Source organism: Mus musculus, chromosome 6 (assembly GCF_000001635.26).
Source record: "Mus musculus strain C57BL/6J chromosome 6, GRCm38.p6 C57BL/6J".
NCBI lineage: Eukaryota > Metazoa > Chordata > Mammalia > Rodentia > Muridae > Mus > Mus musculus.
In genome coordinates, this window is record NC_000072.6 from 145111042 (window position 1) to 145132436 (window position 21395).

The 21395-nt window shown below is 44.9% G+C and overlaps 1 protein-coding gene across 11 annotated transcripts in view; it reads left to right on the plus strand.

Annotated features, from left to right (window-relative positions):
- The first annotated feature begins 673 nt into the window (after positions 1 to 673).
- Lrmp (lymphoid-restricted membrane protein) overlaps positions 674 to 21395 on the plus strand; it is a 63215-nt gene continuing 42493 nt past the window's right edge. For 2 of the 11 annotated variants that reach the window (NM_001281981.1, NM_001281980.1), the window contains exon 1: positions 4595 to 4690. The gene's annotated coding sequence lies outside the window, so the exon portion shown is untranslated. Of the gene's footprint in view, positions 744 to 4594; positions 4691 to 8249; positions 8274 to 10671; positions 11066 to 21395 lie in introns of those variants that run through there. The other 9 variants (XM_030255203.1, XM_011241567.2, XM_030255204.1 and 6 more) reach the window with 6 other exon arrangements.

Genomic DNA, 21395 nt, shown 5'->3' on the forward strand with positions numbered 1-21395 from the left:
TGCTCATAGCTCCTGACCTGAGAAGAAAAACTGGAAGTCTAGGTTTTCAGTAGAATTTTGACTTAGAATAAATATTCTTAGGTTTCTGTTTCTTAAAACTGCTATTCCTGACATGCTTGCTGGTGGCCATTTACAGTCACTAGCCTGCAGCTCATGCAGAATAGATTGTTTCTTGTCTCTGTACCATATGTGACAGTTTTGTTGAAGGAGTTATTTTTGTCTTATAATATAAAGGCTCGGTCCATGGTTCTTTGTTTGTTGATTCTGAGCCAGCCGTAGCAGAATGTCATGGTGACAGGACTGTGTGGTCAACACTGTGGCTGAGGTTACTCACCTCATGGTGGACTGGAAGCCGAGGGGTGGGAAAGAAGAATGGGAGAGAGCAGGGGAGTAGAAGGAGAAGGGGGGATGGGAGGACGGGGGTAAGGAACATGGAGGGTGGGGCTAGAGGGAATCATAACCTTTGAAGGCATGTCTGCAGTGAGCGGCTTCTCAAGGTCGGCTCTAGAGGTTTTTTAATGTGCCCCAGAATTGAGGGACAAAGCATTGGACACATGAGCTGTGGGGACATCACTGACAGTATAGTGATAAGTGACCTTATCCCTGTTGGAGTCACAGCTAATGGGACCTGACAACAGTGTTTGTTTCTCTCAAGGAACGGAATCTGCGTGCATGCCGAGGACACAGCCTCTGAGGGGGAGAATTCTCCATACCATGCGCTCACTCTCACCGGGACTGCAGAGGTGAGGACAAGAGCTGGAGGTTAAGTCCTACAGAAACCACCAGCTGCACCTCTGCCCGTGTAGACAGGGCTTACTTGTATAGAGGGAGGACCAGTGCTACAATGTATCTCCTGTGTAACCATAGCTTACTCTTGCCAAAGATCTGAACTTGCTGAAAACTACCCACGGTATTTGGGAGCTAGCTCTTGATAGGTTTTTGTTTTTTGTTTTTGGAATTCAAGTTTAAATTCTCATAGCTTGGGTAAGTAAATCATTTCTAAACTATACCCAAAAGCCACAAGCAAGTCAGAATTCCGTGTGTGTGGAAGCGTGTTCTGTAAACTGGGGCTTTGGAAATCCTTAGACTGGTGACGGTAAGGCAGATGCTGTCATGCATTAGCTACACTTTGACGTCATTCATGCAGACACTGTCATGTGTGAACTGTGTTGCGATGTCCATGCAGACGCCACAAGCTGTACTTTAGTTTAGTTTTCCTTGGTCTGTGTTTGTTTGTTTTTTCTGCAGGTTTTTTATTTGTTTCGAGACAGGGTTTCATGTATTTTAGGATAGCCTCATGCTTGTGTAGCTAAGGATGATCTTGAACTCTGACCTTTGTGCCTCTACCTGCCGGGTGCTGAGGTTACAGGTGTGCACCGCTGTACCCACCCTGGGGATCAAACCCAGGGCTTTGTGTGGGAGAGGCAAGCCCTCTATCAACTGAGCTGCAGTCTCAGTCCCTTGAGTGTTTTCTGTAGCTCTCAAAGTTAATGCATTTTCCTGAAGTGAAGACACCCATACACCACGAATGTTTGTAATTCAGTGAAACTGATCATCAGAACCTGGACGGAAACTACCATTTTTAATGTGCAATAGTCGATCTGAAAATGGCTAGATAAATTAATTACTTCTTAAAGTCTATGGTTTGTGTGATTTTGCTTTGTATTTTGACAGACAAGAGTCTTTACAACAGGGGAAGAAAACAAAACACTTCTTAGTGATGAAAATATTGTCAGCCTTACATTTTTGTTTCTTGTGCTTCTTGGCTTTGTGCAGTGTTTTAGGGAACTTTTGGTTTTGGTTTTGTTTTGTTTCTGCTTGTTTGTTTGTTTAACTTACTGATCTCTGATGGTTCCTTCAGTGGCTGGCACTGTATCAGAATGTCTCTAGTAGGCAGCTGTGATCTAACCTTGAATGAGAGCAAGGCTCCTACCAGGCCTGTGAGAGTGACCTTGCTTCCTTTGGCCTAAAGTCGCCTAGATGGCGAGGATCCTTTCACTCTGTTTTGGAAACGCAGCCAAACTGCCAGCCTGGAGGAAGCTGTGTGTAATCGCCATAGTGTGTGCTTGGTTCTCAGTACTCTGAGATCAGAATGGTGTCAAGCAGCCAGCCTGGAAAGCTCCACACCTCTAAACGGGCTGACCAGCGGGTGGAATTCTAACCTTGAGGGTTTTTCCTCAGTGAGTTAGGCAGCTCATCCTTCAACTCAGCATGGAGAAGCCCTTGACTCTTTACCAGCCAGCGTGTGTCTTGTCTCGTCTTGTATCTTCTGAAACACCCTGAGTGAGAGTTGTGAATGGGAGACAAACACACCTGCTCTTAGTGGATGGAGCGAGCACCCACGCAAGTACCTGTTTCTCCTGCGGATTTATCTCTCCCAAGTTTTACACTGAAACCAGAGTCACAGCTCTGTTCCTAGCATCCACTTGCTAATAATGTGACTGTTTACAGTTGAGTTTTCTTTTTATTTTAAATTAGATATTTTCTTCATTTACATTTCAAATGCTACCCTAAAAGTTCCCTATACCGTCCCCCCGCCCTGCTCCTCTCCCCACCCACTCCCACTTCTTGGCCCTGGCGTTCCCCTGTACTGGGGCATATAAAGTTTGCTAGACCAAGGGGCCTCTCTTTCCAATGATGGCCGACTAGGCCATCTTCTGCTACATATGCAGCTAGAGACATGAGCTCCGGGGGTACTGGTTAGTTCATATTGTTGTTCCACCTATAGGGTTGCAGATCCCTTCAGCTCCTTGGGTGCTTTCTCTAGCTCCTCCATTGGAGGCCCTGTGTTCCATGTGTTCCATGCAATGTGCGTCCCAATGCAGCCACTTTAGAGAGGGGATGTTGTCTTTCTAGGATCCTGTGAGCCTGCTCAGAACTGTTTGATGTGGACAGCGGCATCAATCCCTGACTGTGGTTTTCAAAAATCAAAATGATGATCTTTATTAGGATGGCAATTATGTCAGAGCAACGGGCCAGCAGCATAGCACAGGCTGACCAGCGTGTCATCTCTGGATGCTGTGACACAGGAATATGGCTTTTCTCAATGGTGCCTGAAGAGAAAGCAATGGAATTCACCGTGACGTGACAAAAGCTGGCACCTCATTCGTGGACTGTGATACCTCACATGTGAGTCAGTTTGGCTAAGAATCTGTAGATGGCCGCAGAAGGGTTTACTGCATGGATCCAAATGTGTCTGAGTGTTGTTGAGACTCATAAGAATCCTACTGTGAAGAGATTGATCTTCTAGTTCTGGGCCAATCTTGACTCATAGACAGGTCCTCAAACAGGACAGTGGAGCTGTTTTCTGTGGGTTGTTCATCTCAGTATCACAGGACTCCAGACATGATGTTGACTGGACACTTTCCTTCTCTTGTCTTTTTTCTTTTTCTTTTTCTTTTTCGTAATGGCCAGTGTCCATCTCTTTCTTCCTCTCTCTCTCCTTCCCTCCCTCTTCCTCACATGCATGCATGCACACCCATACATGTACACACACATATATATGCACATCTATACAGGCATGCACATGCACATACATACATACATGAACACACACATATATGCACACACACTTGATTTTCTTTTGCTGGACATTCTAGATGGTTAGAAAAGTCGAGCTAATGTGTTTGCATTTCTCACATCAGAGCCAAGCCTGTGGTGGTTGCATATTATATCATTGGGTGGACAAGAATCCAATGAAGGACAGAAATTATGACTCAGTGAGTAATGTGCTTACTGAGGACCTAAGAGGGCAGAGACAGGAGCATTGTGGGAACTTGCTGGCCACCAGCATACAGTGAGAGCCATTGTCTTAAGAGATTTAGACAAAAGCAATGGAACAGGACACTAACGTCCTCCTCTGGCTTCTGTATGTATTATGCATAGGCTCATATTATCCACTCTCCACACCTGCACACTTATACATATATGACATACATGCAACATACATACATAACATGCACAAATAAACAAATGAAATATTTAAATTATAAAAATTGGCTATGCTTGTTTTCTTAGATTTGAAAAGGAAATTGGAAAGGAATCAGTAGGATTTGTTCTGGAAAATACCTTCACTTAGCATATGCAGAGTGACAGCATGTAAGTATTGCTACATCACAAGGAAAAGCGAATTCATCAGAAGCATTGGATAAGGAATTCTACCTAAAGCTTCCTGAATTACCCATAGCACACACTTGCTAGGTTATTTTTAAAAGATATATTTTTGATATTTTAAAACACTTTATAATAAATTATTTTTAAATAAAATATATATTTTAGACACATGCAAATATGAGTGTAGTGTCCATAGAGACCAGAGGGAGTAACAGGAAGGAGGGAGAGAGGGAGGGAGGGAGGGAGAGAGAGAGAGAGAGAGAAAGAGAGAGAGAGAGAGAGAGAGAGAGAGAACAGAGAACAGAGTCGAGTGACCATTGTGGAAAAGGACCCAGGGTATGGTGGTTTGAATGAAAATGGCCCCCATGGGCTCAAAGGGAGTGACACTATTGGGAGATATGGCCTTGTGGGAGGAAGTGTGTCACTGCTGGTTGGCTTTGAGGTTTCAGAAGCTTATGTCAGGCTCAGGGACTCTCGCTTCCTGTTGCCCGTTGATTCAGATATAGACCTCTCAGCTACTTCTTCTGTGGGCTGCCGTGCTTCCCGCCAAGATGACAATGGACTAAACCTCTGAACTGTAAGCCAGCCCCATTTAAATGTTTTCCTTTATAAGAGTTGCCTTAGCCTCACTGTCTCTTTACAGCAGACACAGGGTGTCCTAACTCAGACACAGGGTGGACAGTAACCGTAGACAGTGATGTAGACAGACAAGAATAAAGGGAATGATTTATTTAAAACTATAACTTTTTATACACATGTGATCGCAGGTGCCCTTGGTGGCCAGAAGAGGGTGTCAGGTCCCCTGGAACTGAACACATAAAATAATAACATAAACAAATATTTTGGGACCCTAGCATTGGAGGGAATATTTCTTGACAATACTGGGATGGTTGCAGCTCCTGCACCTGGGACTCAGTTCAAAACAGAGAAAGCTACATCCAGTGATTGGACTGTGGGTTTTAACTGTGGCTATGGAAAGAGTGAGATACATTTGGGGGTGGGGGATGGGTTGTCTGTGCTTAGACAGGTAGGAGTGTTTACTGAGGAGAAGGATAAACATCCACTCCCCTGTGTGTGACACAACCTCCAGCGAGGAAAGGAGGTCTGAGTGCCTTCTGCAGGGGCAGTCCATGGAGTGATTTCTTTCAGAGGACCTGGTGAGAGAGGCAAGGGTGGTCTGTAAGGCATCCCACGCGTGCTGCCTCCAGCTCAGCAGCCTCTATCCTCACAGCTGCTGGGGAACTGCAGGAATCAGGCACAAACAAGGAACAAAAGGCTTTTAACTCTCTAGTGACAGAAAGGAAGAAAATTAAATAGGGTGACAGAAAATCGGAAGGAGGAGGCAGGGCACTTTAGTTTGGAAAGGGCAGCCACAGGGGTGCTGTCTGCAGGGGCCTGAGCTGAGTGGAGAGCTGAGGGAGGTGGGGCCATCTGGGGCCCTTCTCAGCACAGGAAGTGAAGGCAACAAAGAGCCTGAGTCTGTAAGGACTTTGCACATTAGAGAAGCAGCTAGGCCCTGGCATTGCAAGGGGGTGGGGGGGTGGGCTGGGCAGGGAGAGGAGAGGGAGGGAGCCCCTGGAAAGGGACAGGGGGTCAGGTCACCTGCAGCTCTGTAGCCCTCGTTTAGGTTGCGATTTATTCTCAGTGTTGTGGGAAGCTGTTTATGACCAGAGTGACCACTGCGTTGTATAGATTTTCGGGGTGAAGAGCTGTCCCTAGGGAGCAAGAGCGAAAGTGTCAGGACCAGAGGGAAGAATATTTCAGCAACAAATCGCTTTTTGGAGAGCCTCACGAGTCAATTTAATTGATCGTGACCCGTTTTGGATGAATAAAATGAAAATTTTAGAGTGTGCAGCATAATAGCAGAAAGCAATACATTTTTTTTGTCACAGTTATCAGTGTATATATGTGTTGGTTTACAAGGTTGAGTTGGAGAATGGTATAGGATTTGCTGTTTAGCAGAGGGTGGGGCATCGTGTGAGTGGCGTGATAGCTGTAGGGAGAAAGCAGGCACCCTCAAATGAGAGGTTTTCCTCTGCAAGGTAGACAGGGCACTCAGAGAAGCAGATGTGGCTGGGTTAGAAACCAGGGTTTAGCATTAAGTCAACCAGAAGAATTGCTGAGATTAGGAATGCAAATTCACAGCTGATATATGTGAATCTTATTTTAAAAAAATATTTATTTTTTGTATGTGACTACACTGTCGCTGTCTTAGGACACACCAGAAGAGGGCATCGGATCCCATTACAGTTGGTTGTAAGCCACCATGTGGTTGCTGGGAATTGAACTCAGGACCTCTGGAAGAACAGTTAGTGCTCTTAACCACTGAGCCAACTCTCCAGCCCAATATATGTGTGTCTTAACACGCTAGTGAAATTTCCTGAGGGAGAAAAATCTTCAAAGATTTAACATCCGTTTCATATCTTTAATGATGGTACCATGTAAGTCTTGAAGAGCTATTTCAATGTCTTCTATAATTCATAAAATCCATGAGTGTCATTATCTTCTAGATGAATGCACATCAGTAGTGGAGATTTTTATTATTAAATATGAACTTCTGATGGCCTTTAAAGTCCTATTACTTTCTTTCAGACTATGATAGGCAGGCACTCTTGGGGTTATTTCTAAAGCTAATGTCTTTGGGGGGGAAACTATTATGGAGCTTTTGGGGATCCCACTTTGGGAGATACGTGGGAAAGGTGACCTTTAAAGGTGACTTTTTATAGGCAGGTAAGGAAGTGACATTTATATATCCTGCTAGCCTGGTGCTCCTGGCTACAGTTAACAATTGAAAGCACAGTGTACTTACATATAAGAATAAATATAATAAATGATTCTTTGGGCCAGAGCGAGCAGGGCCAGAGCTAGCAGAGGTCCTGAGTTCAATTCCCAGCAACCACATGAAGACTCACAACCATCTGTACAGCTACAGTGTACTCATGTACATAAAGTAAATAAATCTTTAAAAAAATGTCCATACTGATCGAGGTCATTCATAGATTCACTGCAATGCCATCTCAGTGGAGGCTTTATAGAGGTAGCATTTTTTAAAAATTCCTGTGGAACCACAAAACAAACAAACAAACAAACAAACAAACAACCCTGACTAGTTGAAAGCTTGAGAAAGAAAGATGGAGGAATTATCCTTCCTGATTTCAAAAACGGTTACAAAACTGTAGAAACCAAACACAGAACTGTGTAGCCCTGAGACATGCAGGCAGGTGAGCAGAGCAAAGAGTCTAGAAAATAAATAGATAGATAAGTAAATAAGTAAGTAAATAAATAAATAAATCCCACACCTGTGTGCACAGCTCATCTCTGACATGACCATGAAGAGTTCTCCATGACCATGAAGAAGGCATCCACAGAGAAGGGAGGTACTAATGGCATCTTTCACTGTGTGCAGAAGTCAACCCTTTGAAAGGCTTAAACACTTACTATATATAAGATCTGGCTGGGCAGTGGTGGTGCACGTCTTTAATCCCAGCACTTGGAAGGCAGAGGCAGGTGGATTTCTGAGTTGGAGGCCAGCCTGGTCTAGAGAGTGAGTTCCAGGACAGCCAGGGCTACACAGAGAAACCCTGTTTCAAACAAACAAAAACAACAACAAACCCAAAAAACAAAAAACAAAAAGATCTGGAACTCTAAATCACCCAGAAGAAAGCAGAACTGTTTTGACAAGATTTCTTGGGTAAGACACCAAAAGTCCAGGCACAGTAAGCGAGACCACATCAGACACGGGATCTCCTACAATAAGTGAGATTAAGAGAAGCATGGTGTTCAGAATGGGAGAAATACTGGAGAATCCTATATCAGATATGGACTTAGCATTTTAATATATAAGGAACACTAAGGACTACATTAAAATACACACACATACACGCGTGCACACACTGGCTTTAAAATGGTCGGGTGAGATGGCCCGCTCTCACAGAGGACCCAGGTTCAGTTTTCAGCATCCATCCACACAGAGGCTCATAACCGTCCCCATCTCTGATTCCAGAGGATCTGATGCCCTCTCTGGCCTCTGTAGGCAGCAGATATGCATATTGTGCACATACCCGCACGCGTGGAAAATGGACACAAGTGTACTGTTGCATTTCATAAAAAGCAAGATGCAGAAACAGCCCAGATGTGTGTCTAGATGTGAATGGATGAAGGTAAGGAGGCGGCTAAGACATGGGAGCTTCACAGCAGTCCATTCACAGATGAGTGGATAAAATGTATCAATCTTGGGTAACAATCTTATTCAACCTTAAGGGAGTTCTACCGCATATGGCAGCATGGATGAACCCAGAGGATGTTAGGCCTCCAGTCATGGAGGATGGGGAATCTGAAACAGCTTAAGCCTCCAAAAGGCAGAGAGTAGGGTGGCTACAGGCTGAGGAGAAGAAGGCAGAGTTACTTTTCATCAGGTGTAAAGCTTAGGCCATTGTGACAAGTGACCTCCTGACATCTGCTGCATGACACAGTACCTGTTATTAACAATACCATATCCTACATTTAACCGTACTGTACACACTGTACCTAACAGTACTGTATACACTCTGACATTGGCAACACCATACATGATGTAGTTAACAATACCATACACACAAACAGTACGAGCATAGAACTGGGCTGTAGACAGTTTGGCTGGCAGCAATGCCAGCTTAGCATGCTCAAAGCCCTGGGTTCAAGTCCAGTCTTTGTACTGAATAAATTAGACTTAGTGGTTGTCTCAGCAAATAGTTAAAATTCTGCTTTATACTCCTGGTAGGTTCGCGTTAGCTTTTTGCTCACGTTGGTTTATTTTTAATATACCTTACCTAGATAAATGGCACTTAAACTGCCCCGAAGCTAGCATACACTCCCTTCTGATATTCCTGAGTTAACACTTACTAAATATATATTTTATCTTTGCTGTCCAAGACCCTTCTGGGCAGCCCTTCTGGGGCTGCTTTCCCCCTCGTACCTACATTTCAGCCTGCTCTCCCCCCTGCTCCTTCCTGGCATAGTCTGTCCTATGCCCTTCTCATGGTGGGATCCCTTCTTCCTCCTCCTCTCTTACTCTGGAATTCTAAAAGTCCCGCCTCTGTCTCCTTGCCCAGTCATTGGCCACTGGCAACTTTATTTTCCAATCAGAGCCAGCTGGGGGTAGGCTTCCTTTAGCCTACATGCAGGACACTGCAAACAGGTTTTTGGGTAACATAAATTAGCATGAGAGCACAAGCTGCTCTAGGTGGTGGATGTGTGTAATTCCAACTCTAGGGAGGTAGAGGAAGGAGGACCAGAAGTTCTCAGCTACATAGAAAATTAGAGACCAGCCTGGGGTATATGAGATCCTATCTCAAAAGAGCATTACCTCTTTTAGTAAGAACTATAAATATTTAAGAGTGTAGATTTCAATATACATTGTTCATATTGTTTTAGCGCCATTACAGAGCATAAGCGACTGTAGGCGGTCGCGCAAGCAGCTTTGGGGAATGCCTCTATATACAAAACGATGCTGAAAGGGCCGTGGTCCTTCTTGCTTCTGATGTTATAAGCAGTGCTGTTTTATGCAGGCACACAGTTAGGCTTTAACTGCAAGGAGCCTGGGACTGATGGCTGTCTTCCCTCTACCCCCCCCCCCCACTTTGATCCTAATTCAAAATGGGTGGGCCCAGTGGGTTAAGGTTTGTACTCAAGCAGTTCCTGGTAACCACTGAGTCATCAGTACGCCACAGATTAGTCTTGCTGGCTAGCGGAGAGTGGGAGCCAAATGAGAAGTGCTAAAGGCTCAAGGACATTTGTGGTGGGAGATAAGAGGTAGAGAATGACCTCTGAGTTCACAGTGGGAATATCCAGTGAGTTTCCAGCTGTGTTGGGGGAGATACTTCCGGTACTAAAGCTCTGCCCGTTTCCTATGATTGACAGTCCAAAGGAGAAAGGTTAACGAAACAAAGACGCATTTCCCTCCGCACCCACTTTCCTCTAAATAGCTCGTGTTGGTGTGTAAAAACTAAACTTGTCACCCTGCTCCCAATGTAGAACATCCTACTTGTGTGCCGCAGGTGTCACAGCGAGCTCGTGGGGAGCCAGTCATGCCACGTGCTCATCCGAAACAGCCCGAGGAAGCTGTGGAGTTGATTGTGAGCTCTGGGGTTGCTTTACTCAAGAGCCTGTATTTCTAAATGCTTTCATTTTTTCAGGTCCTCTCTAAAGAAGTTTGAGTTCCTCACAGTTTCTCAGAGTGACTTGTGACTGAAGTGTCACTGAAAGCTCAGGGTGTTTCTGTCGTTCCCTCCACACACCCCCTCCCCCCCTTTCTTTTTTTAAAATTTCGACTTCATTCAGAAACCATTAGACATTGCTAAGCGGCTGCAAGATGTGCCCACTAGGAAGAAGGTCCATAGCCAGAGAGCACATAGAGCCAGGGGTCCGGAGGCCTTGGCAATATGAAACTCAGGGATATCACCTCAGATGTCCTTAAAATGTGAAGCAAAAATGGAGGAGGGGGAAAAAAGGAACTATTCAATTGTCCCAGGAGGCTGGCCTTTAGCCTGCGCAGAGGAAGTGCAGGGCGCAAGGGTGCAGGGGTGCAGGGGTGCAGAGGAGGCGGTGTTAACAGCCTTCTGGTGAAAGAGGGGAGTACAGAAAGCTTAAGTTGCTTCTAGGGACTCTCTGGGTGGAAGGATCTGGGCCTGCTGCGCCCGCCCGTGCAAACAGAATTGCAGAAGTTGAGCCTACGCTTATCATTTCCCTGAGAAGAAAAGCATATTTCCAGTTTCCTGTGCCTAAGAACAAGCATCCAGCGCCCTTCCCGCGGCTCAAACCCAGGCTGACCTGTGCATATGGGTCAGGGGGATCAGGATGGGGCCTGCGCATGAGGCAAGCCTCTGCTACAAGAACTAGAGGAAGCGATTCCAGAAGGAGATCACAGTCCCCAGCACTACTCAGACTCAGGAGCTGAAGACCAGGGGCGTTCAGTGTAAGTAGCTCATTCTACTCTGGTTCATGTCGCCCAGGATGAGGAGGAAGAGCCTCTGCCGCTTTCCTGGATCCCAGCTGCTGGGTTAGCCAGTGGAAGGGTTAGCTAGCATCGCTCGCTCTCGCTCCCGGGATCTCAGCCTCTGGCCAGGGCCATAGACCCCTCCCCTGCTCCCCGCACCCCAGGCTGTTGCTAGATTTGTCTATGGCTATCTTTCCGTTTAAAATGAAACAGAGCTGGGGCTTACTTAGCTCAGAGGCAACTTACCCTTGTGTGCAAGAGTGTGTATCAATATTAAACACATGTAAACTTGCTTTAAAATTTTTAATGTGTTCTTAATATAAATGTGTGTGTGTATGTATGGATATATATGCACACTTTAGTTTTGTTTTTGAGACAGGGTCTCACTGTGTAGTTCTGACTGACCTAAAACTCTCTGTAGACTATGCTCACCTCAAACTCACAGAGATCTACCTGCTTCTGCCTCCAGAGTGCTGGGGTTAAACTGTGTGCGTTCCTCTGCTCAAATATACTTTACCTTTGAAACGGGTATTTAGAATTTTGTGTGCCAGCCAAAGGCCTATTATGAGCATTTACCAAGAATAATGTGAGAAGACAAGTGTCAAATTACAAATGTCAGGCTATTTATAAACCTGCTTTATTCTACAAAGATGAAATGGAAATTGTAAAGCTTGCGTGCCTCGCCGTTTACCGGACAGCTGCTTTTGTTCAGTGAACTTCTTAATTTAGTGGGACAGATTTTTTTTTTCCAGACATAAGAGTTCATTTATCTCGTGACCCAAATGGTGCTTGGTCTGGGTTTATTGTGAATTTCTGTACCTTTTTCACTGTTGGCCTGAGGAAGTGGCTGAGGCGTTTAAGGAATTGCTTCCTTTTAGAATAGCAACATTGTTCAATATTTTATTGTTACTGTCTTGGTTTGTACAGCTCACTGGTTTTCAATGTTTCAGAAAGCAATAAAAACTGTTCTTTAAATCAGGGAGGGTACAGTGTTGTCATTGCTCAGGAGGCTTTGGAGAAGGGTCTCTTGTGAGAAGAGCTACCCTGTGGAGGCACCGATAAGCAGCTGCGCCCAGTTTGGTGCTTCAGAGCCCATGCTCAGAGCACTAACCCACCGGCCACTTACATCTGTCTTTTGATGAAATTGATATTACATCTCAGTGTTTTGTGAGCAAGTAAGAATTTGGGTCCCCCTTCTCAAGGGTTCCCTGTGGCATCTGAGCAGGAGTGTCTACAGTTATGACACATCCCAAAGGCCATTGTGGGGTTCCTTGCTGGTTATGGTCCTCCAGCCCAGCCTCCAGAGACAATTGGTTGGAATGGTATTAGAAGCGCTTTTTTTTTTTTTTTTTTTTTCATGTGTGGACTTCCTTCCTCAATGCACCTGCTCTCGAGCTACCAGAATTCATGGAACACATGTAGATGGGTGTATTTTGCCTGCCCAGAGAAGGCACACCTATGGGTTTTTGCTCAAGACCATGTCTTTACATGAAGGTCTCTCTCAACACCTGTGAAAATCAACTTTTGGGCAAAGAGAGCAGTTCACATTTTCACAATGCTCTACATAGCAGGTCGACTTGGGACAGCAAAGAGTGAGGATAGTAGCCACACACACACACACATACACATCCCCCACCGCCACCCAGGCCTCTCGAGTTCTGAGTCAGACACTTGAATTATGAGTCGGAAAGAAAGGTATTCAAATGTCCTCAGCTGTTCTGAAACTCTTGAGCTAGGTGAATAAATTAGCAACTGTTCTGACCCATCTCAAATTCATGTGCCAGCTGTGGGAAGATGGGATTGGTTTTCCAGATGAGCAGGCCAATGCCCACAACAGAGAATAAGGAAGTGGTTAGTCACATTTGATTCGGCATCTGAACAGTATTGAAGAACCTAGTCAGGGTATTATTTGGCAGCAGGTCGGGCTGGCCTGTGAGCTGATTGTGCCCACTTGCCTCTAAGGTGGAGCGCACCTTCCTGCTGTAGCTTGCCTGAATGGTTACTTATATATATATATTTTTTAACATTGTATCTATCCTGAGGCCACCTGCATGTTTAACGCTTTCTTCCTGGATTGTATACAAGTATCTTGTGTTGATAGGCAGTATTGGGCATCTGTATCTCTGTTATTGTTATTCATTTTATATGTATTATTATTTTCCCACATGTACGTCTGAGCCCCAGTATGTATTTGATACCTGAGGAAGCCAGATGAGGATGTTGGCACTCCTGGAACTGGGTATATATATATATATATATATATATATATATGGTTGTAAACTGTTAGGTTGTGCTGGGAATCTAACCCATGTCCTCTGGAAGAACAAGTGCTCTTAACTGCTGAGCCATCTCTCTATCCCCTTGTTTGATTTTTTTTTTTTTTTGAGACAGGGTCTTACGTAGTCCAGACTGGCCTGGAAATGGTTAAGTAGCCAATATGACCTTAAATTCCCCATCTTCTGTGTCATCCTCCTGGGTGTAATTGCTAGGATTACAGGTTTGTGCCACCATGGCAATACTGGGCTATCAGCAGATACTTTGAAAAGGAAATGTCAAAGCATTCTTAGATGGAGGTCAGGCATATAACATAGTCAAGGCTTCTTATCTATAGGAAACACAGATGAGAGCTAATCTGGGCTCTCATGATGCCACTTGACAGACCACAAGAGGACTCCTTTGGGGGGAATCCTGAGAAGAGCCTGTCTTGTATTTTTTTTTTTAACAGTGTCTGCATGTGTATGCCACAGGTTGAGGGAGGCTTTCCACTAAACTGTTTCACTGAAACCTCTTCTTGATGGCCTCTCTGTGGAGGATGTGAGCAAGTGAGAAGGGACCACCTGAAGACTCTGAGGACAGATAACGGGTGACAATCACATGCCCTGCATCAGCAGAAACTGGAGGGATGTCAAGGAAGGAACAGGCATCTGGGTGACTGAGACACACACAGATAAAAGGCCCTGGGGGCTGAATGTGACAGTCCATGCCCATGTCCCAGTTCTGAAAGTCATGAGGGGATAACTTGAGCTTCTTAGAAAGGCATTGTCTCAAAAATAAACAAATGAAAGATGCAAAAGGATGGGTGAATGAGGAAACAAAGACAAGGAGAGTTTGCTCAGCACTTCTGATGGGGTTGAGGGACAAGCTTTCCCAAATGCAGATACAGATATGGAGCTGATGTAATGGTTCAGGATGCAAAGGCTCTTGCCACCAGGTCCTACACCCTGAGTGTGATTCCTAGAACTAAGATAGCAAAAGAAAAAAAAATCCCCACAAGATGTCCTCTGACTTCTACATGCATACCGTGACATGTGTGCTCACACACAAAACGCACACACATACCACAGGCATGTATGCATCTGCATGCAGAATGAATAAATATAAAGAAAAATGCAGGTGTAGGTGAGATAAGCAGATGATGTAGTATGGTGGCTTAAGGACACCGAGCTTAATGTCAAACTAGCCTGTGTTAAGAATCCAAGTCTGCAAGAGCACCTGCCAAAACTGGGCAAGTCACCTGACCTCTCGGAGTCTGTCCTTCATGGAAGGCTGCTTCCGGGAACACATGCACTACAGCGACGAGATGCATCCGGAGTGTTGGGCTGGAGCAGGCTTCCCTCCTTCACAATTGGTGTGTGGAATGACATGCTCTGTTATCTCACCAGTCTGGCTAACTAGGATTAGAGTGCCAGGCTTTGCAGCAGAAAAGCCCTGAAGCCTGTGGCTGCCAAGCAGGCAGCAGAAGCCTTTTCAGCCACCTTTGAGAAAGTCACACACACATGTCTGTGCCTGGGTCCTCCTCCCAGCCTCTCAGCTCCCCACGGGTTGGGGCTGGGGGACAGATCTGTGTTTACCTCCACAGCCCAGTGCCTCAGAACTCCCCTGCCTCTGCCCTTCCTTGGCACCAGACCAGTGGCACTGACATTTCTGTAACTTTAGAGTGTGTCTGACATCCTTCCAGGCCTTCTGAACAGGCTCGTGTTATCTCCCTGGCTCCTAGCAACTGAGTAGTTTTCTTACTGTGCAGGTGACAGTCGCACACATTTTTAAGTGGTTTCTTCCTAACCCTGAGTAGCACACAAGCCTTGCATTTTCTTTGTTTGTTATCTATTATGTTTATTATTGTTACTTTATTATTTATTTTTTGCATGTGTGTGTATGTGCACATGAATGCAGGTGTCCTTAAAGGCATAGGGGGTGGGTCCTCCTGAAGCTGAAGTTACAGGTAGTTAAAAGCCTCCTGACATGTGTGCTGGGACCCAACTCAGGTCCTCTGAAAGAGCAGCAAGCATTCTCAAGTGATAGACATTATTATTATTATTATTATATTTTAAATTCTGAAATAATATAATTACATCATTTCTTCCTTCCTTTCCTCCCTCAAAACCTTCCCATATACTTCCCCTTTCTTACTGTCAAATTCATGATCTCTTTTTTATTAATTGTTGCTACACGTACGTGCATGCATGTGTGCACACATGAATTCAGTTGCTTTCAGAGTCCAGAAGAAGGCATTAGATCCCCTTGAGCTACAATTACTGGTGTTTATGTACAAATATGCTCTTAACCACCATTCCTGAGTTATTTTCATTTATATGATTTTCTTTTCTCTCTGTGTCTTTCTCTCTGTTTTCAGTCTTTCTGTCTCTCTGTCTCTCTGTTTTCTGTCCCTCTCCCTGTCTCTCTCTGTCTGTCTGTCTGTCTGTCTGTCTATCTGTCTGTCTGTCTCTCTCTCTCTGTCTCTCTTTCTGTTTTCTGTCTGTCTATCTTTCTCTCTCTCTCTCTCTCTGTGTGTCTGTCTCTCTCTCTGTCTCTCTTTCTGTTTTCTGTCTGTCTATCTTTCTCTCTCTCTCTCTCTCTCTCTCTCTCTTTCTTTCTCTCTCCCTGTGTGTGTCTCTGTCTCTCTCTCTCTCTCTCTGTCTCTCTCCCTGTCTCTCTCTGTCTCTCTGTATGTTTTGTTTTTTGAGACAGGGTCTTACTATTTTCTCTGACTGTTCTGGAACTCATTCACTCTGTAGTTCAGGCTGGCCTCAGACTCACAGAGATCTGCCTTCCTCTGCCTCCCAAGTGCTGGGATCAAAGGTATACACTGTGCCAAGCCCTCATCCATGTGATTTTTCAATTCTCTCCTTCATGCAAAGTCATAAAACATTCAGGACTTAAGTGTACTGTTCAGCTAGCTTGAAAATGTACAAGAAACACAGAATTTCTGCCAGTGAGTGCCCATCCCTGGCCTCACAGCACTCAGCCACCGTGGAGTCACCAGGACACATGGAGCTGGGCTGAGCTAGGCTGGAACCGAGGAAGGCCAGAGGTGTTCTCTGCATTCTGTCTGTCCCTCTCACATGTGTCTGACATTTACTGTGTTTACAAGTAACAAGTTTTGAGTTGTTGGGCTGCATTTTCTCTCTGAATGTCCCATGCATTGGTTCTGTCTATTAATAGAAATCTAAAATATTTGCTGTTTTTAGTTATGGATAAAGACACTGTGAGCAATTGTGCACACAGCTCTGAGGGGACAAGTTCACCACAAATAAATACCTATGTGTAGGGCAATAAGTCATAGCTTAGTCTTAACTATAATTAAAAAAAAATTCTACCAAGAAACTGGAGCAATGGATCAGCAGTTAAGAGCACTTATTGATCTTCCACAGGACCCCAATTTGGTTCCCAGTACCCACAGGGCAGCCCACAACCATCTGTAACTTCAGTTTCAGGGGATCTGATGCCATCTTCTGGCCTCCTCAGGTACTGCACTTATAGGGTACACACATAGAGACAAAACACTCATACGCATAAAATTAAACTGAGAAACAAATCTCTAATTTCCCACCCTATTGAGTGCTCCAAACTCCTCCAGTGCTGTATGAGGGTCTGTGCTCCCCGACTTCAGTGTTTGCAGTTTGGACCCCACTGGCACATCGATCTTAACTCATATTTGTAGGTAACTGTCATGTTGAGTAGTTTTCTGACTGGCTACTGTTTTGTTGTTGTTTTCCAAACTATTCATTTATTAATAGATACACAGATCACTAGATCAATAGCCTCCTTGTTAATTTTCATTTAAAATTGCATTTATTTACCTATTTGCTTTGGTGCGTGTGTGTGTGTGTGTGTGTGTGTGTGTGTGTGTGTGTGTGTGTGTGTGTGTGTTTTAAGACAGCGTTTCTCTGTGTAGCCTTGGTTGTCCTGGAACTCACTTTGTAGACCAGCTGGCCTTGAACCCAGATATCCATCTGCCTCTTCCTCCCAAGTGCTGGGATTAAAAGCATGTGCCACCATGCCCAGCATTTACCTATTTGCAGGATTGAATAGAAACCTAGAACCCCTGTTTAGTTTTGTTTACTTAATTAGTGCTGTTGGTGCTATGGGCTCTCCCAGCTCTACCTCCCAGTCTGCCAACCCAGATCCTTGAGCCTTTGCCGCTGAGATGTACCCACTGCTAACTCCATTGTATAGATTCTTAGTTTATGGCTATGCTCACACTCATGCTGCTGCATGCCTGTTGGAGTCAGGGGACAATGGGTCACCAAATTGCACGGCAAGTACCAATACTCCGAGACCTCACCAGCCCCTCTTCCCCCAACTCTGGTGTCTTTTAATACCCAGAACAGGAAGGGTTCTTTTTTTCCCTGCAACATGTACTGTGTTGTGACAGCAGGTGTGTGGCATTGTTGATGATGAACATTGCAGTTCTGATAAGAGTAGCAGGCATTTGATTTTCAGCAGCCCATTGAGTATTAGAATTTTGTCAGTCTGTGCATTGTCATTCAGAAAGTTGCTTTGGTCAGCTTCCCCCATGGCAGGGCATCTGAGACCTCTGAACTCACAGGCGGCCACAGGAGCTGTACCCACGGGAGGCAGCAGGGCCAGCAGCTCTTGTTTGCCCTGGTTCTTCATGAAGCCTGAACGCTCCAACTCTGCAGCTCCTGCTTTGCAGAAGAATCCAAAGTCCAAATGCAAACAGGAGGCCATCATTCGGCCTGGCCTGTCATATGGAAAATATGGAACTCGCTACTGCTCACGGTGAAATTAAGCGTGCCGTAGTTGGTGTTCTTGCTAGTAGCATGTCTGCAGCATACACCAGGCTAGTAGTGGTGAGGGAATTCTACATTTGTGTTTTGGAGCTGTGTGGCACCCTTTAGAAGGCCCAGACTTCTACAAGTCTACAAGCACCAATCACTTCTATAAGCATCAACCACCGTTTGTAATCTGGGAGGAGCCACCCGTGTGCTTCCTACAATGAGCACAATTTCACAAATCTAAGGGGTCCCCAGGGCATGGTGGCTCATACTGGTAACCCCAGGACTGGGAAGCTGACCTAAGAGTGTTTTTCATTCGAGGCCATGCTAGGCTACACGGTGTTCCAGGCCAGCCTAAGCTACATAGCATGACTTTGACCCTGAGAAACAAAACAAACACAAACAAGCAAGAGTTCTCAGTAGGTGAAATGCTTGTTTTGCAAGTATGAGGATGGGAGTTCAGTCCCTGGAACTTCCATGATAAATTCTGGGCATGGCCATGCACATTTGTAATTCAAGCAGATATGGGGAACAAGCCAAAAAGGAAGGATATGAGCTGGAAGAGAAACCTGATGGAGGGCACTGGGTGGGGGGTGGAGTCAGAGGAAGGAGGGCACTGGGGGCGGAGTCAGAGGAAGGAGGGTAAGGAGGCGGAGTCAGAGGAAGGTACAGAGGTAGAAGGGTTCCATCGTTTGTATGCTAGCTAATATAGCCAAACTGGTGAGATCCAGGTTCAGTGAGAGCCTGTCTCAAATATTCGGGTAGATAGTGAATCAGGAAGCCTCCTGTTGTTGTCCTCTGGTTTCTGGATATGTGCCCATGTGTTAACTCATGTGGACCTATTTTCCTATTCTTGACTATGGGCTATCAAAGAGCATCTTCCCCCACATAGCTTAAAGCGTTGAATAGGCATTATCCCCAGTCTCCAACATTTGAGGGATATGGCTTTAGAAGCCATCAGGAAACAGATTTTATGTAGCCCATGATGGCCTAAAACTTGTCATCCACCTGCCTCAGGATCCCAAGTGTTGAGATGACAGATGTGCACACCGCTACATCCAACTCAGAAGGACAATTTTTTATTTACTTATTTATTTGTGTTTTTATATGTGTGAGTGTTTTGACTGTGTGTATATGTCTGTGTGCCACGTCTGTGCCTGGTCCCTGCAGAGGCAAAAGAGACCATTAGATCTCCTAAAACTGGAGTTACAGGCAGTTGTGAGCAGTCACATGGGCGCAGGAACCAAGCCTGGGTCCTCTGCAAGAGCAGCTAGCGAGTGCTCATAACCGCTACATCTCCAGCCCCGTACAAAGACTTCAGCGAGTAGCTGAGTTCTTCAGGACAGTGTTCACATCGACATATGTATCTCTGGAATTATATCTGTCTGTAAGGTAAAATTTATCTGTCTAAGTTGGATCACTGCCCAGCAAGCCCCACTGACCCTGTGTGTCCCCCACGCTCCCCCAGCAATAAGATTGCAGTGTGCACTACCACACACGCCTTTTCCTGTGACGCCAGGGATCTAAACTCGGGTTCTCAGGCTCTGGCTCTTCCTCCCTCTTTCATTTCTTCTATTTAGGCTAGACTCTCAAAATGTTCTTTTCTTAAAATATTTATTAATTTTTAATTTTCTTTTCTTTCTTTTCTTTCTTCTCTTTTCTTTCTTTCTTTCTTTCTTTCTTTCTTTCTTTCTTTCTTTCTTTCTTTCTTTCTTTCTTTCTTTTTTGTTTGTTTTTCGAGACAGGGTTTCTCTATGTAGCTCTGGCTGTCCTGGAACTCACTCTGTAGACCAGACTGGCCCCGAACTCAGAAATCCGCCTGCCTCTGCCTCCCAAGTGCTGGGATTAAAGGTGTGCGCCACCACACCCGGCTAATTTTATTTTCTTAATTAAATATTATTCTGAGTGTATGAGTGTTTTGTTGGCACGTATGTATGCATACATGTGTGCCTTGTACCTGAGAACTTCAGAAGAGGGTATTGGGTTCCTGAAGTTACAGTTGTACATTGTCATGTAGGTGGCAGGGACTAAAGCAGAGCGGTGGGTATGTCCTACCACTGAGTTCAAGATTCACTCACTCATTCATTCATTCATTCATTCATTCATTCATTCATTCATTCATATCTGTCTGACAGAGTGCATGTGCATGTGTAAACACTTGGACGTCAGAAGAGGGTGTTGGATCCCAGAGCTGTCATTACAGGCATCTGTGGGATGTCGAGCTCGCTATGCGGATGCTGGGATCCGACCTCCAATCCTCAGGCTTACACAGCGAGTTCTCTTAACCGTCCAGCCAGCTCTCAGCTCTCCCTTCAACACGACCCTAAAGTAGAATGGATTTGAGTCTCCTCCTTAGTTCATAAACCTGGAGCCTGAAGGACAAGCTGAGCCAGCACAGGGCAGAAGAAGAAAAAGGGGTGGCGTTTGCACATTTCTCTTTCCAGGGCCCATAATATAACTAATTATAAACACGATATAGGCCCATTTAATAAAAAAAATGACATAAATTAGGTAAAGCACCTAAAACATGTGCGTGTCTGCGTGTGCACGTCTGTGTGTGCACGTCTGCGTGTGCGCGTCTGTAGTCCTGAGCTCTGCAGGTGGCAAGAGGACCAGGAATTCAAGTCTAGTTCAACCAGCCCAAGAAAAGCAACATTTTCAGCACTAGTGATGGTTGGTAGACACCATCCTCTTGAGCTAAAGCCATACTTATCTGGAGATATACAATTATATTACATTATACATATTATATCCATATAAATATCGTATAATTATATATGATATAATTATGCCATTTTAATAAAGAAAATAGTTATATATTATACATAATAATGTTTAAATTTTTTTCATTTTATTTTTATTTATTCACTTTATATCTCACTTACTGTCCCTCCTCTCGGTCACCCCCTCCAAAATTCCTTTGCCCCTCCCTCCTTGTCTTCTGAGATGGTGGACATCACCCTAGCTATAGTCCAGCCCTGGCACATCAAGTCTCTGTGAGGCTAGACTCAGCCTCGCCCACTGAGGCCAGACAAGGCAGCCCAGCTAGAAGAACATAACCATGAACAGGCAACAACTTGTAGGATAGGCCCCACTCCAGTTGTACAGGACCACATGAACATGAAGCTCTGCACGTCTGCTATATCAGTGCAGGGCGAGGGTGGGGTAGGGCCAGCCCATGTATGCTCGTTGTTTGGTGGTTCAGTGTATATATATACATATATATATGTATATATATATATATACACATACTTCATAATATATAAATATATTATATAATATTGTATAAT